Source organism: Cervus canadensis, chromosome 2 (genome assembly GCF_019320065.1).
Source record: "Cervus canadensis isolate Bull #8, Minnesota chromosome 2, ASM1932006v1, whole genome shotgun sequence".
Lineage (NCBI taxonomy): Eukaryota > Metazoa > Chordata > Mammalia > Artiodactyla > Cervidae > Cervus > Cervus canadensis.
The window spans coordinates 86,150,788-86,167,255 of record NC_057387.1 but is presented as its reverse complement, the minus strand read 5'-3'; the positions used below and the strand labels follow the sequence as shown (position 1 = coordinate 86,167,255).

The 16,468-nt window shown below is 43.5% G+C and overlaps 1 long non-coding RNA gene and 1 other non-coding gene across 3 annotated transcripts in view; one reads left to right on the top strand and one right to left on the bottom strand.

The window, feature by feature from the left end:
- The window catches only part of LOC122436921, an 85,465-nt gene that overhangs the window by 1,187 nt on the left and 67,810 nt on the right, over nucleotides 1-16,468 (top strand). The window contains exons 2-3 of one of the 2 annotated variants that reach the window (XR_006268156.1): nucleotides 6,947-7,046; nucleotides 7,637-7,793. This is a non-coding gene — a long non-coding RNA (uncharacterized LOC122436921). Of the gene's footprint in view, nucleotides 1-1,932; nucleotides 1,944-6,946; nucleotides 7,047-7,636; nucleotides 7,794-16,468 lie in introns of those variants that run through there. The other variant, XR_006268155.1, reaches the window with a different exon arrangement.
- Nucleotides 8-112, bottom strand: LOC122437489. Its single transcript, XR_006268306.1, has one exon. It is a non-coding gene; the product is annotated as a U6 spliceosomal RNA (small nuclear RNA).

Genomic DNA, 16,468 nt, shown 5'->3' with positions numbered 1-16,468 from the left:
TCTCTAAAAAAATATGGAATATTTTACAGATTTGTTCACCATCCTTGTGTAATCTTGTGTCAACTTGTCTGTATCATTCCAATTTTAGTATGTGTGCTGCCCAAGAGAGCACCATCATCAATTTAATCATAAATTCTTGGAAGGAGGAACTTGGCACTATTTTAATGATTATTGTTGTCCATTGATTATCAGATGCATTGTGATTTTAGAACATTTACATGGGAAAAAAATGTCCTCGGAGACTTAAGAAAGCACCCCAGGATGGTGATCTGCTTCCTGGTATTATATTCACTAAATCTCCTGGGATGGAGAAGGCTTCCCTGATGGTTGCTCTTAAACAGTTAATGTAACAAAAATCCAACTATTAAGATCAAATCACTGTTTTTGCTCTTGTGTTTAGAGTAAACATCAGTTTATTTATCACTAGTTCTTGAGTCATGATTTATCAGCAGATCTTGTGTGGGTTCCTGGAAGTGGTATGACCCTAGTCCTATTCACATGCTCCGGATCCTTACTTCTCCTCAAGAGGCAGGATCTGGGCTGACATGGCAGATTGTGATGTTCTCTGGAAAACAAAGCCCCCAGAGAATGTCCAGTTCTGATGTCACATGATGGGAATCAGACATCAGCAATCTGGCTTGAATTCAGTTGAAATGGTGGAGGGAGGAGGAACTCAAAGCCAGAAGCAGCAGCATCTCACGAGGACCTACTGTGTGCCATGTGTGAGGTGCTTACACTTGTGATCTTATTTAATCTTCACAACAACTCTATGGGATGGTATTGTGAGTATCCCATGTCATACAGATAGGAAAGCCAACATTCAGAGAGGTTAAGTCACTTGTGCACAAGATGACACGGTTAGGGACAAACCCTGGTTATTCTAAATCTAGAGCCAGTGCCCTTGACCACTGTACCATGAAAGACATTGAAAATAGCTGGTGATGTGCTGCTTGGAGATAAGAAAATTCTCAGAGGGAATGCAGTTGTTGTCTTCAAAGCCCTAGGAGGCACTAAAAAGATTACAGGGCCAGAGAGACTCGAAGTATCCCCAGGGGCACACAGCTGATAAATGGCAGAGCCAGGATAGTAACCAGGGGCTGTTGTAAGATTTATTTCTGCTTCTATAAAAAGAAAAAGAACAACTACTTCAGAGAGTTGTTGGAGGATTAAATGAAGCCACATTTGGAAACCATGTAGTCCTGATACTTAGTAAATGCTCAATAAATGCTTAATTCCCACCTCAACCATTTCCTTTTGCCCAAAAGAGCTGATATGTGGAAGAATTTTGTTAAGTGGACCCTACTGTCTAAAAATTAGAGATTTCAGAGAGTCAGGGTGAATTTTCTCTTTTTTAAAAAAAATTTTTATTAAAAAAATTAAAAACAAATTTTAATTCACTTTTGTCTGTGCTGGGTCTTTCTTGTTGCGTGGGCTTTCTCTAGTTGCAGTGAGTGAGGGCTACTCTCTAATTGTGGTACACAGGCTTCTCATTGCAGTGGCTCCTCTCATTGCAGAGCACAGACTCTGAGAACATGGGCTTCAGTAGTTGTGACTCACGGCCTCAGGGGCTGTGGCGCATAGACTTAGTTGCTCTGCCCCATGTGGAATCTTCCCGGACCAGGGATCGAACCCATGTCCTGTGCATTGGCAGGTGGATTCTTAACCACTGGACCACCAGGGAATTCCCAGGATGAATTTTTAATTCAATTCCACAAATGTTTTCTAGATACCTACTAAATGTCAGACCTAGAACTGGTCACTGAGCATGCAGAGACAAGACGTGGGCCATGCCTTTAAGGAGTTTCCCTGGTGGTCCAGTGGTTAAGACTTCATTCTTCCACTGTAGGGGGCATGGGTTCCATCCCTGGTTGGGGAACTAAGATTCCACATGCCACTTAGTATGGCCAAAAAAAAAAAAAAAATCAAATTGTCACTTTCCACAGGTTAGGGACTGTTGACTGGCCGCTGGGACAAGCTGCTCTGCCTTGTCCCCTACTTCCCAGACAGAGAACCCAGAGAGGTTCTATTCACTCAGAACCAGATGCAGAAATGTAAACCAAGAGACTTAGCATGCTGAAGTGGTTATTGCAGAACTGGGGGTGGGGTGGGGTGTGGGGTGTGTGCAAGTCCTCAGCTGACATTTGACATGGAGGCTGTGGTCAGGGCCATGGGACCACACACAGGCTTCCTGAGTATTGCCTGATATTGGGTGAGTGGGGACAGGGGGAAAGAGCAATGACCCAGAGGACAGGAAAACAGAGGATTACAGTATGGTCTGACCAGGGTTCCAGATGATATGAGCAGCATGGAGCAGGGAATGCCTGTGGGTCATAGTCATTGGCACTGTGGCCGGCTCTGCCTGGCTGAGGAAGTGGGGCCGCTTGTCCTTCCTGAAGGGAGCCTTCAGCCTCAGTCTCAAGGCTGGGCTTCTTGTCTATCTCCTTTGAGTCTGTGAGCTCTCTGGGGAGAGGCACTGTGTTTTCTCTCTCTGGTCCCTGCAGTATCTTCCATAGGACTGTGCAGGCCTGGGATAAGTCTCTGTTTCCCTAGGTGCATCCCTCACTGCTCTCCATCCTGTGCCTCAAATGTCAACTAACCAGACCACTGTGATCCTGGGCAGCAGTCCACCCACACGTGTCCTTGTCTGGTGCTGCCTCGTGGGACTTGGGCTTTGGAGTCAGAGAGACCTGTTCCTGTGCCTGTCGAGGCCTCACCTGTACACGTGGGAGGCTCTCTTGCAGGGTTATTGTAAACAGTAGTCACGCTGCATCTAGATCAGTTGAACATAGTCTTCCAAATGTCTTAGTAATTATTACTGGTTTAAGTAAAACATCAATTTCTATTTAAAATTAAAGTAAATCCTTCAGTAAAATAAGCATGGCATTCAAATTCAAAAAACACATGGCAATCATGACATGAAAACCAAGGTCTTTTACAAGTCTGAATGTTTAGCATTCCACAAGTAGTGCATCTGGGCACAGCATCTTGTGTCGAGCACAGCCCAAAGACTGTCTCTGGGGCAGGCACACAAGGACTGGCCACAGGGTACTGATGCTGCAGTCTGTCCTCCTTCTGAGTTCCTGTTAAAGGCCTTGGCTGTTGTGCAGGGGCTGTGTCCCAGGCTCCCATTCCCCAGGCCTCAAAGATGAAGCTGTGACCCAGCTCAGCTATTTCATCTCAGTTCCCATGGAAGCAAGTGGTGAAGTGACGAACTTGAAGCATCTTTATTCTGTTGCCACCCTGCACCACAAAGATTTTCCACGGGGAGGCTATTTTTAGCACTGTTTTCTTTAATGTGTCTCCCTGTTCTTGGATGGGACATTAGGGATTCTTGTCTTTCTATTTCATCTTGCCTGCTCCATTCATCCCACTGTTGTTGTTGTTCAGTCACTCATTCGTGTCCGACTCTTTGTGACCCCACGGACTGCAGCACACCAGGCTTCCCTGTCCTTCACCATCTCCCAGAGCTTGCTCAAACTCATGTCCATTGAGTCAGTGATGCCATCCAACCATCTCATCCTCTGTCGTCCCCTTCTCCTCCTGCCTTCAATCTTTCCCAGCTTCAGGGTCTATTCTAATGAGTTGGCTCTTCGCATCAGGTGGCCAAAATATTGCAGCTTCAGTTTCAGCATCAATCCTTCTAATGAATATTTAGGATTGATTTCCTTTAGGATGGACTGGTTTGATCTCTTTGCAGTCCAAGGGACTCTCAAGAGTCTTCTCCAATACCACAGTTCAAAAGCATCAGTTCTTCGGTGCTCAGCCTTCTTTATAGTCCAACTCTCACATCCACACATGACCACTGGAAAAACCATAGCTTTGGCTAGTTGGACCTTTGTTGGCAAAGTAACGTCTCTGCTTTTTAATATGTTATCTATGTTTGTCATAGCTTTTCTTCCAAGGAGCAAGCCTCATGGCTGCAGTCAACATCTGCAGTGATTATGGCACCAGAGAAAATAAAATCTATCATGGTTTCCATTGTTTCCTCATCTGTTTACATGAAGTGATGGGACCAGATGCCATTATCTTCATTTTTTGAATGTTGAGTTTTAAGCCAACTTTTTCACTCTCTTCTTTCACCTTCATCAAGATGCTCTTTAGTGTCTCTTCACTTTCTGCCAGAAGGGTGGTGTCATCTGCATATCTGAGGTTATTGACATTTCTCCTGGCAGTCTTCATGCCAGCTTATGTTTCATCCAGCCTGGAATTTCTAAAGCTGTACACTGCATATAAGTTAAATAAGCAGAGTGACAATATACAGCCTTGACATACTCCTTTCCCAATTTGGAACCAGTCTGTTGTTCCATGTTTGTTTCTAGCTGTTGCTTCTTGACCTGCATACAGGTTCCTCAGGAGGCAGGTAAGTGAAAAAGTGAAAGTGAAAGTTTGCTCAGTCATGTCTGACTCTTTGCGATCCCATGGACTATACAGTCCATGAAATTCTCCAGGCCAGAATACTGGAGTGGGTAGCTGTTCCCTTCTCTGGGGAATCTTCCCAACCCAGGGATCAAACCCAGGTCTCCCACATTACAGGTGCATTCTTTACCATCTGAGCCACCAGGGAAACCCAGTAATACTGAAGTGGATAGCCTATCCCTTCTCCAGCAGATCTTCCCAACCCAGGAATTGAACTGGGGCCTTCTGCATTGCAGGCAGATTCTTTACCAGCTGAGCTACCAGATAAGATGGTATTCCCATCTCTTTAAAAATTTTCCACAGTTTGTTGTGATCCACACAGTCAAAGGCTCTAGTGTAGTCAATGAAAGAGAAGTAGATGTTTTTCTGGAATTCTCTTGCTTTTTCTATGATCCAATGTATGCTGGCTATTTGATCTCTAGTTTCTCTACCTTTTCTAAATCCACCTTTAACATCTCGAAGTTCTAGGTTTATGAACTGTTGAAGCCTAGCTTGGAAAATTTTGAGCATTACTTTGCTAGTGTGTGAGATGAGTGTAGTTGTTCGGTAGTTTAGACATTCTTTGGCATTGCCTTTCTTTGGGATTGGAATGAAAACAGACCTTTTCCAATCCTGTGGCAAAACGTGGCCCACTGGAGAAGGGTATGGCAAACCACTTCAGCACTCCTGCCTTGAGAACCCCATGAAAGTATGAAAAGACAGAAGATTTATCCCATAATCAGAGTAAAATTGATTAGCTGAAAGACTGTTCCTTCTGACTACTCCTTGCCCACTTGGGGTCCTCGGGGCTGAGAAACCCTGGGATCCATGGACACCAGCTGCCTGCTGGGCTGCAGGGGCAGTACAGACCCTGCAGCGGCATGGGGAACTGGGTGTGGGCAGTTATGCTGGGTCACCCCCTTCTCTGTGTTGTGCTTAAGCAGCAGCCATTCTAAATCTACAGCTGGGAGGGCTGCTAACAGCCATGGGAGACCAGGACACCCTCTGTGCTTCTCTGAGCCCTACCAACGACCATAAGTCCCGAGGTTTAGTATTTGACAAACATGTATTGATCTCCTACATAAAGGTCAATTCCTGTGCCAGGCACATCCTGTCATAAGTTCTTTTTCAGTGCCTTTTCCCACATAATCCCTTGGTCTTGGACTAGCCATCTGCTTTCTCTGTACCTGCTGAAGTCCTACCAACCCGTCAAGATGCAGATGTCGCCTCCTTTTGGTAGACAGGTCGTCTTTTCTCATGCTCTCTTTGTACCTGGGTACTTGTTCAGTGTGGGGCATCCGTAGGTTATGTGTTTCTTTGAAACAAGGGTCTAGTTCTGTGCCTAGTTTGCATAACTCCCTCCTGCCTGGGGTGCGCTCCTTCCTTCCACCCCAACCCCATTCACCTGATTCACGCCTCCTCAGTGTTTAGATCTCAGCTGTACCATCACTTGGTCCAGGAGACCCTTCTTGACTCCACAGACTGGATGAGACCACCCTCCCCTGTGCCCCCAGAGCCCTCTGTACCCCTCTCCCCACCACCATCATAGCACCCCTCATTCACCACAGTGACATGTTACATTCTCTCTCCTCATGTCTAGAAAGTCAGTTCTGGGGAGACGGAAATCCTGCTGGCTTGGTTTACTGCTGGATTCTTAGCGTTCCCTAATAGCCCTCCAGGCACACTGGAAGCACACAGTTAATATTGGACAAATGAAGGAGAAAGTCTGGGTTTAGGTTCTAGGGCTATCCCTCAGTGGTGTGACCTTGGATGTGTCAGCCTGCTTTGAACCACAGTTCCTCCTTTGCTAAAGGGACAGATAATCTCCCAAACCCCTTTCAGCTTGTACACCCTGCTCTCTCATGCCCTGTTTCACCTGCTGTCTACAGCTCACGTTCTGGCCCATCTAGTGTGAGTCATGCCCAGAGAAGTTCAGGCTCTTACTCGCTTGAAGAATTTCACATTCTTTGGAGAACATTTCACTCTTCAAATATTATCTTTCTGATGTGGTCCTTGGCAGCATCTCAGATTCTGCCAGCTCACACGGGTCAGTCCCTCCACAGGCGCAGATGCCTCACCTACTCCCTCAGTTCCTGGCAGGCTGGGCCTCGAGCATCCCCATCAGAGGCCCCAGAAAAGGGTGGGAGCTGCCAGGCCTGGGATGGAGTGTGCTGGGATTCTCAGGCAGCCAAGAGGAGGGGAAGCTGTGACTCAGTATTTGTGAAATGTTAACTTGTGGGGTGATTAAGACCAGATTGAGGCTGTGTGTCTTGGGAAGTGGTGAGTCTAATTAATTGGAATTGGAGCCAGGAGGCCAAGGTCAGTTCCTGCCATTGCTGCTCCCACTTCCTGTGTTCTCATTAATCTATCCTTTCTGAGCCCCAGCTTTTTAATCTATAAAATGGCTACATGAACACCCAGCCTCCTCATCCCTAGCATGGTTTAGAAGCACGGGGTGACACATTTTCATTTTTATGGAATACCTGCTATGTGACACACCTTACATCTGTTACTTAATATAATCCTCAGAACAATTCCATGCCATTGACAGGTGCAAAACCAACTCTGGATTTCTTTATAGCAGCGTGTCCTCAACTATTTGTTGGAACATTCCTTTCTACCTGGAATATATTTCCACCTGAGGTTAACAGGTAAGGATTTGCTGGTCAAACACATTTGTTTAATTCCAGGTTCCCCCAATAAGTTACCCAGAGCATTTTCTAGAGGCATGTGCACCCTTGAGAACCCAGTAGCATACATTAATTAGATTTAAGGGACCAGCTCCAGCCACCCTGAAACCCTAAATTATATGCATAGCAGTCTGGAATCGAGTTCCCTGATGTTTGAGTTGTTAGAGCTTCTGTCTCCCCAGACAGGACCTGCCAGAGCAGCCATGCCTAATGACCCCTGATTATGGAATTGTACTTTCCACCCCTGAGACTCTGGGTTCTGTGTGTGCAGAGGTCTCTGTGCCAAGGGAGGTGTTGTTTCATCAGGGTTCTCAGCAATGGGTCCTGGGGCTGGAAGCTGAATCGTTACCTGGATATTTTCTGGCTCCTTCTTACTCTCAGTGAACAGGTGGAAAAGGAGGTTACTGTGCTTTTATGGTGGTTAGTCTTGACCAAAAGAAAATAAGGTTGCTGCTAAGGAAATTGGGCATGGAAGGGTATATCTGGAATTAAGTTCCTCTGTGGGGTCTTCTACATTTTTTTCTTTCTTTCTTTCTTTTTTTTAAATTCAGGAGTTTGAAACAAACAACAAACAACAACAACAACAAAGAACTTCTAAGTCTCCATATTGCTAAGACCACCAATGGCTCAGATCCTTCAGGAATGAAGATTTGGTTTGGGTCACCCCACAGAGTCAAGAGTTCTGACCAGCTGAGATGCTAGCTGAGAGTATTTAATTTTCTCTTTCTCCCTCACTCTTCCTAATGATAATTGCATGACGAGTTATTGAAGATATCTCTAGGAATTTTTTTTTTTGCCATGCTGTATTATAACAAATTTCCCCTTTTTCTCTTTGTTCTCTTATGGTTTGACTGGTGCATAGTGGAGGTGGTGAATTTTACAGATTTGTCTACAGGCTCTAGCACATTCAGATAGAATTGTGATGGAACTAGAGGAGGAGAAACATTACCCAGAGATTCCAGACGCATTGCCCATAATGAAAATTGATGAGTGTTTGGTTGACCTCCTGTATGCAGAGGGCGAGGACATTCCTAATGATGGAGAACCTTGTTGTGTTAGATTTTTGTTGTTGGGTAATAACAACTGTTGTCATTGTCAAGCTCCAGAATGGAAGGAAGATCTCTGTGAGATATGGGCAGTTAGCAAGGAGACTGTATAGGACATCATTAAGTTTTCTGCCCGGTTGTCAGCATTTTTTGAACTCCTGGTTGCAAAGGTTTAAGCTTTATGGGTCTGACTCCTCAAGGATTCACTAGTCAGACTTACCCAAAGGAACAGCTAGAGGAAGCAGGGCTCGCTCAGAAACATTTGTGGGCCAATGTCGGGGTAGGTGTCCAGGACTGGGGCAGGACTGGTTCTGTGAGGCTAACTGTCGCCAGGGTAGTTTGCACTTGTGCTCGGCAGGCCTGCAGCAGTCACAGCAAGTTTCTTCTGAGGCCAAGTCTCTAAGCATCTTTCTTAAACTTTCCTTGAACTTGTCCTCTGCAATTCCCAATATCTTTGAAATAAACTTTAGTTTCTGATTCTTGCAGCAAAGGAAGTCTGAGACATAAACATTGAAATAATGGTAGTAGTAATATAATAATAAAATCATAATAATCATAATAATGGGCTTCTCTGGTGGCTGAGATGGTAAAGAGTCTATAATAATAATAATAATAAACCTTTACTGAACACCTCCTGGATCCGGGCACTATATCCTGTACTTTGTTGCTGTTCAGTTGCTAAGTTTTGTCTGACTCTTTGTGACCCCCATGAACTGTAGCCCACCAGGCTTCTCTGTCCATGGGATTTTCCCAGATAGGCAACCTGGAGTGGGAAGCCATTTTTTTTCTCCAGAGGATCTTCTTGACCCAGCGATTGAACCCACATCTCCAGCATTGCTAGGTGGATTCTTTACCACTGGTAAAGCCCAATATTATATACTAGGAATGCATTATTTCATTTCCTCCTTTCAACATTTTGGTGTATTTTTACTTATTTGTTTGATTTTGTTTTTTAGTAGCAGAGGTAACCAAAGCTTAGAGAGATTTCAAAATTTGTCTGAAGTGACAAATTGGAAATTTATGTCCATGAAACTTGAAAGACAGCAGAAAAAAAGTCAAGACTATGAAAATGATGTTTTATGGTTTGTTATGAGAAGATTTGTTATGAGAAACCTGTATGCAGGTCAAGAAGCAACAGTTATAACCAGGCATGGAATAATGGACTGGTTCCAAATTGGGAAAGGAGCGCAACAAGTCTGTATATTGTCACCCTGCTTATTTAACTTATATGCAGAGTACATCACGTGAAATGCCAGGTTGGATGAAGCACAAGCTGGAATCAAGATTGCTGGGAGAAATATCAATAACCTCAGATGACATCACCCTTCTGGCTGAAAGCAAAGAGGAACTAAAGAGACTCTTGATTGAAGGTGAAAGAGAAGAGTGAAAAAGCTGGCTTAACACTCAACATTTAAAAAATGAAGATTGTGGCATCTGGTCCCATCACTTTATGGCAATCAGGTAGGGAAACAATGGAAACAGTGACAGATTTTATTTTTCTTGGCTCCAAAATCACTGCAGATGGTGACTGCAACCATGAAATTAAAAGATGCTTGCTCCTTGGAACAAAAGTTATGACAAACCTAGACAGCATATTAAAAAACAGAGACATCACTTTTCCAACAAAGGTCTGTATAGTCAAAGCTATGGTTTTTCCAGTAGTCATGTATGGATGTGAGAGCTGGACCATAAAGAAGGATGAGTGCTGAAGAACTGATGCTTTTGAACTATGGTGTTGAAGAAGATTCTTGAGACTCCCTTGGACTGCAAGGAGATCCAACCAGTCAATTCTAAAGGAAATCAATCCTGAATATTCATTGGAAGGACTAATGCTGAAGCTGAAGCTGCAATACTTTGGTCAGCTGATGCAAAGAACTGACTCACTGGAAAAGACCCTGATACTGGGAAAGGTTGAGGGCAGGAGGAGAAGGGGACAACAGAGGATGAGATGGTTGGATGTCATCACCGACTCAATGGACATGAGTTTGAGAAAGCTCTGGGAGATAGTGAAGGACAGGGAAGCCTGGCATGCTGCAGTCCATGGGGTCACAAAGAGTTGGACACAACTAGGTGACTGAACAGCAATGAGAAAATTTACAGGTGGCTCAGTGGTGAAGAATCCACCTGCCAATGCAGGAGACTCAGGAGACACAGGTTCAGTCCCTGGGTTGGGAAGTTCCTCTGGAAGAGGAAATGGCAACCCATTCCAATATTCTTGCTTGAACAATCACACAGACAGAGGAGCCTGGCAGCTACAGTCCATGGGGTTGTAAAGAGTTGGATACTACAGAATGACTAAACATGCATGCATGAGAAAATTTAAAACAGTCACAGAAAGAGAGAACAGTGCAATAAATCTCTGTGCACACATCACCCCAGAAAATCAGCAAGAATATAGTATGCTATATATCATTTATGTCTATAATATAAACCATATATCACATATGTTTTATAATTATTATATATTATGTAATATAATATGCTTTATATTATTATAGTATAAAAGATCTAACTATATTGAGTTTTTTGCTCATTGTGAGGTTTAAGGGTTTGTAGTTGACTATATTTATAGGAACAAAATTAAATTTTATAGTAAATTTTCAAACTATATAAAATTAAAAATATATGTCAGAACATCATTAAGAAACAAAAGGCAAAAAATAGACTGTGCAATTTATTTGCCACATATGTGATATTTAAAAAAATCTTTATTATATGAAGAGATCATGCCTAGTGGTAAGAAAAATTATGAAATATAGTAGAAAAGTGGGTCAAAGATGTAAACATACATTTCTTTTTCTTTCATTTTTTTAAGGAAATAATTGAAAGACATGGACAGACAGAGGGTGAGGGAGAGAGATGTGAGCAAAAGTACTGAGCAGAGACAATCCCAGCCAACACCATAAAAACTTTCTAGATACATTTCTTAGAAAAAGAACCAACAACAGCTATCATGTTTACTACTAATCAAAACAATGAAAATAAAGAAAAGGTGTTTTCACTTTTTTTCATGAAATGAAACATTTTAAAATGGATATTCACATTCTGTTGAAAGGGTGGTTTAGCATAATCCTGTTGGAAATTAATTTGACAAAATGTGTTATGGTCTTAAAAAAGTTTATATCCTTTGATCCAAAAATTCCAAGAGAGTCTTCTCCTAAGGAATTATGAGAGGTATAAAAAGATTTCTATGCAAACAATTTCATTGCAGCATGAACTATAAGAATCAAAATTTTGTGGTGGAGGGGGGACCTCAAAAGCCTAACAGTAAGAGAATGAGAGAAAGTGAAAGTGTAAGTCGCTCAATAGTGTCTGACTCTTTGTGACCCCGTGGACTGTAGCCCACAAGGCTCCTCTGTCCATGGGATTCTCCAGGCAAGAATACTGGAGTGCATTGCCATTCCCTTCTCCAGGGGATCTTCCTGACTCAGGGATAGAACCTGGGTCTCCCACATTGTAGGCAGATTCTTCACCATCTGAGCTTGGTTGTGTAAGTTATAGTGCACAGAAGTAATATCACAGAACCATTTTCTGTAGGAAGTAGTCATGTACATAAAGTATGGTTTTATTTGTGTCAAACTCCTCTCTTTCTATCACACACACACAAAGAAAAGAAAATTGGAGAGAGATATACCAACATGTTAAGAGTGGTTATCACTAGATTGTGGGATTGTAGATAAAAATAAAACTTTCTTTTTAATCTTTCTGTATTTTCTATTTTTTCTCGAGGAATGTGTATTCCCCTTTAGAATAAAAAAAGAAAGTAAAAATTGACTTAAAAATGTTATCTAGAAAAAACTTTCACAACTTTACCACTGTTAACCATGTGAACTTTGTAAATGGTTGTTTTTAATACCTAATAATTAATAAAACTAATAATTATGGAGTACTCTATGCAGTAATACTGATAATGGCAATTGTTCAGTACTATGTGAAAAGCATTTAAACATTTCTATTTATGGTATCAACTGCTACCTGTAAAACAGACTTATAGAAAGGATTATAACCCTTCCCATTATATAGATGAGAAAACTGAGACTCCTAATGGGTAACTGGCTTGCTCAGAGTCACAGAGCTTTCAGTGATGGAGCCAGTGCTTGAAATCAGTTTGTTTGACACCAGAAACCCTGTTCTTCTTCACTAGAAGTCTGCTGGTGCAGGCACTTCCCCCTTGGACAGTATGAAATGCTCACAAGACAGCCCTTCCAAAGTGAGCCTGCATCACAAGACCACAAAAGTCACAGTCTTGGGTTGGCTCAATGCTGAGTCCAAACTCATTTGATTGTTAGAATCAATTAGCAGTCAGAAGACTGATTTGAGGAGAAAATCCAATTTTCCTTGAAGTTGAGGAAAACAGGCTTTTCCCTATTTTATTCAATGAAAATAGGGAGAAAAACCACAACAGAGCTGAGGCAGTACTTCCTGACATTTTCCTAAACAGAAGCTTCTGTGTATTCATTTTCTAGGCCTCTATGCCTGACCCATACCCTGCAGATGGACAGTATTTTCCTTTAGAAATACCGGTATCTTTAATTAGGTTAAAGCCAAGGCCTCCAGATCTGGAAGCATTTTCTGCCTCCTTCTGTGACTGTCCACATCTCTGTGATGTTCTGTAAAGGGTTAATATTTAACTTACATGTGGTGGCTTTCTTGTCTTTAGTTTTCCACTTCCTTAAGTGTTGGGTTGGGTCCTTTTGGTTTCCCAGACCTTCCCACACCTTGCAGGCTTGTGTGAGGATTAGTGATGGTGGTAGAAAGCTGATTATTCTATAGACTCCACGAAGACAGGGCAATGCTAGCCTCGTCCCCGTATGGACCTGCCTTTTTTGGCCTGGTGCCCTGCACGTAGCAGGTATAGCAGATCTTTGATGTGTAACAATACGAATGAATGAACATGGCACATAGCACAATGTGCCTAAGAGCCGGGGCCCCATCACCCCTAGCCATGTTACGCTGTTAGCCTACCCCTCTCGGGCCCTTAGTCTGCACATCTGTATGACAAAGGGCTTGCATTGTCGGTCTCAAGAGTCCCCCCAGCTCTGACATCTGTTCCTGTGTCTAAATACTCCCGCAGTGAGCTGGGGCTCAGAGAGGAAAGATGATCTTCCCAGTCTGTGCCCAGAATTATTTGATGTGTTCTCCATGTGAGATGAGGGGCCTGTGGACCCTCCTGGGGCTTGCTCAGCCCCCTATGTACCCCATCTGGGCCTCTCTCACATGGCAGTCTGCAACATCTGTCAGAAGCACTTGGTGCCAAGATGACTCTTGCCTCAAATATGTCCTTGGAAAGCCCTGGCGATAGGAAGCCTGCCGGGAGTTTATGTAACTGGATGAGTGGCCAGGAGAACATGAGCAAAGGGCTGTGAGCCCTCATAGTGACTCAACAACAGGCTTCATGCAGCGTGAAAACTCCAGAGGACAGAGCACCTTGGGGACTAGGGCAGGAAATTCTGCTGGTTTGCCATTTCCTTCTCCAGGGGATCTCCCTGACCCAGAGATCAAAGAACCCAGGTCTCCCCCATTGCACAGACTTTTTACCGTCAGAGCCATCAGGGAAGCCTGTCCCAACTTTACATATATATATATATATACATATATATATATATGTGTATGATGGTTATTCCTCTTTTGACTCTAAAAAAGAAAGGGTTTGAAGTAGCTGACCTAAATATAGAGTCTGAGTAATGAAAGAATGAAAAATAAATGAGGAACTCAGGATGAAGGAAAAATAGATTTAATAGCTTTCTGGGGAGGGTGTTGACCCTCCAGATCCACTCTCCACCCTTCTCCATGTTGCTGTCTGCTCTGGGAACTGGCTGGTGTGACCTGTATCTAGATTCTCTGTGGGTTTGGCCATGGGAATGACCAGCAGAAGGTCAAAAGGAGAACAGGGTGAGGTTGCGAGGTCTCTTTGGGCAGGCTGCATCCTTCCATGCGGGACACAAGTCCTCCCAAGGTAACCTTCCCAACAAGACTTTCTGCTTCTAGACAGGTAACTGCTCTGTCCCTCAGGAGGAGGGCTGAGAAACCCCACTGTTACTGGCCCCTGGTCACTGTATTTCCCTTCCCTCCAGCCCACACCTCTGTAAGTAGTCCCACTGTAAATAAAGCCTGCTTGAATTACACTAATTTCAGTGGACCATCTGTTTCCTGTTAGGACTCTGGCTGATATATAAGGATAGGTAGAAAATGAGAGGCAGTCAGGAATAATGGTCATAAATTAAGTACAAATCATGGTGCCCTGTACATGCGCTCCCCTCAAAAGGTGCGTATGTGCACATGTGGCTCATTTGATTCTGACCTTCCCAGTGACCAAAGCCTCTAGTCTTATTTCTCCTTCATGCTGGAGCCTGAAGGCTCTTCCTTCATAACACAGTCACCATCATACCCATTACCTTGTGTTGTGGATTGAATTTTGTCCCCACAAAAGGTAAGTTCAAGTCCTAGCCCCTCATACCTATGAATGGGACCTCACTTGGAAGAGGGTCTTTGCAGAGGTAACCGCATTAAAAGGCGGGCTCATCCTCACCCCGTGACTGATGACCTTATATGAAGAGGGAACTTCTGACACAGAAACTCACACAGGGGCATGTCATGTGAGGATGGGGGCAGAGGTGGGAGTGATGTGCGACCACCAGAAATTAGGATAGGTAGAAACTGGGACAGAGTCTCCCTCAGAGGCTCCAGAAAGAACAACCCTGTTGACAGGGCTGATGCCTTGATTTCAGCCCTCTAGTCTAGAACCGTGAGAGAATAAGCGACTGGTTTTAGCCACCATGTTTGTGGTTCATTCATTATGGCAGTCCTAAGAAAACTCCTGCCTCTTGATATGGCACCAAGGCGCTTCATGATCTGGCTGCACCTACCTTTCTGAATTCATCTCCCATCACTCACCAGTTCACACTTTAAGCTCTGGTTCTCACATCTGCCACAGTCTTTCATATTTCCAAGCCTTTGGCTATGTTCTTGTTGTTTTGAATAACTTTCCTGCTTTACTGGACTTGACTAAAGTTTTGTCACTCTGAGACATTCACCTCGGGGATTACTTTCTCCAGGAGACCTCCCCTGTCTCTCCCAGCTGTGTTGGGCCCACCTGCTTTGGACTCCTACATTATCATAACAGATAGCTGAAGCATTTGTTTCCCTCTCTAGATAATAACATTCTTAAGGGAAAGGTTCTACCTCTGCATCTCTGGGGTCTTGAACAATGCCTGGTACATGGTAGATGTCCTATCGATGTTTCTAGAACTGTACAGTTCCTCGGTATGACGTGATCTGGTACTTACTATAAGCTAGGTCCTTTTCTAGCTTTGTATGTTTTTCATTCGTGGATGAAGAAGGTGAGTCTTGGAGAGCGTGATGGTTAATTTTATGTGTCCATTTGGCTAGGCTTTGTGCCTGTTTGCTTGGTCAAAAATCAGTCTGTGTAATAACGGTGCTTTTAAAGATGTGATTAACACAAATCAGTTGACTTTGAGTAAAGCTGCTTAACTCCATAATGTGGGTGGACCTCATTCAATCAGTTGAGGGCCTTAAAAAGAAAAAAGATGGAAGTCCCCTGAGGAAGAGGAATTCTGCCTCCAGATGGCTTTTGGACTCAAATGCAGCAACAACTTCTAACCCTAATTCTTTGCAACTCTACGGACTGTAACCCACCAGGCTTCTCTGTCCATGGGATATTCCATGCAAGAATACTAGAGTGGGTTGTCATTTCCTTCTCCAAGGGTTCTTCCTGACCCAGAGATTGAACCTGTGTCTCCTGTATTTCCTGCATTGCAGGTGGATTCTTAAACCTTTGAGCCATTGGGGAAACCCCTTTAACTGAATTGACACCTATTACTTGCTCTGCAGATTTTGGACTTGCCAGCCTCCATAGTCATGTGGACCAGTTCCTTAGACTAAATCTTTCTCTCTCTTCAAGTGTATCCTATTGGCTCTGTTTCTCTGGAGAACCCTGACTAACAGAGAGAGGATATTTTCTGAGGTTACATGTGTACACGTAGTTGAAATGGGATTGAAATCAGGTCTGACTCTATAGCCTAGGCTCTTCTATTTCAATCTGCTGCCTCTTTACACTGGACAGTTAGAGATGAGGGATGAGCTGTACGCTGTGCCGTTGTCCCCGACAAATCTATCTTGAGCAATCAGCTCGGAGCCTTGCATGGAGTATGTTGATGAAATGAGTTGTGTATTTACTAAATCTCATTTCACTTTTGCTCAGCAAACAGAAATGTTTATTCCTTTAAAAAACACAACTGCTAAGTGAGGCAATATAACTAGGGACCCAGTTCTTTAAAGTGGCTGAGATGTTCATTGGCAGAACATTAAAAATGAGAG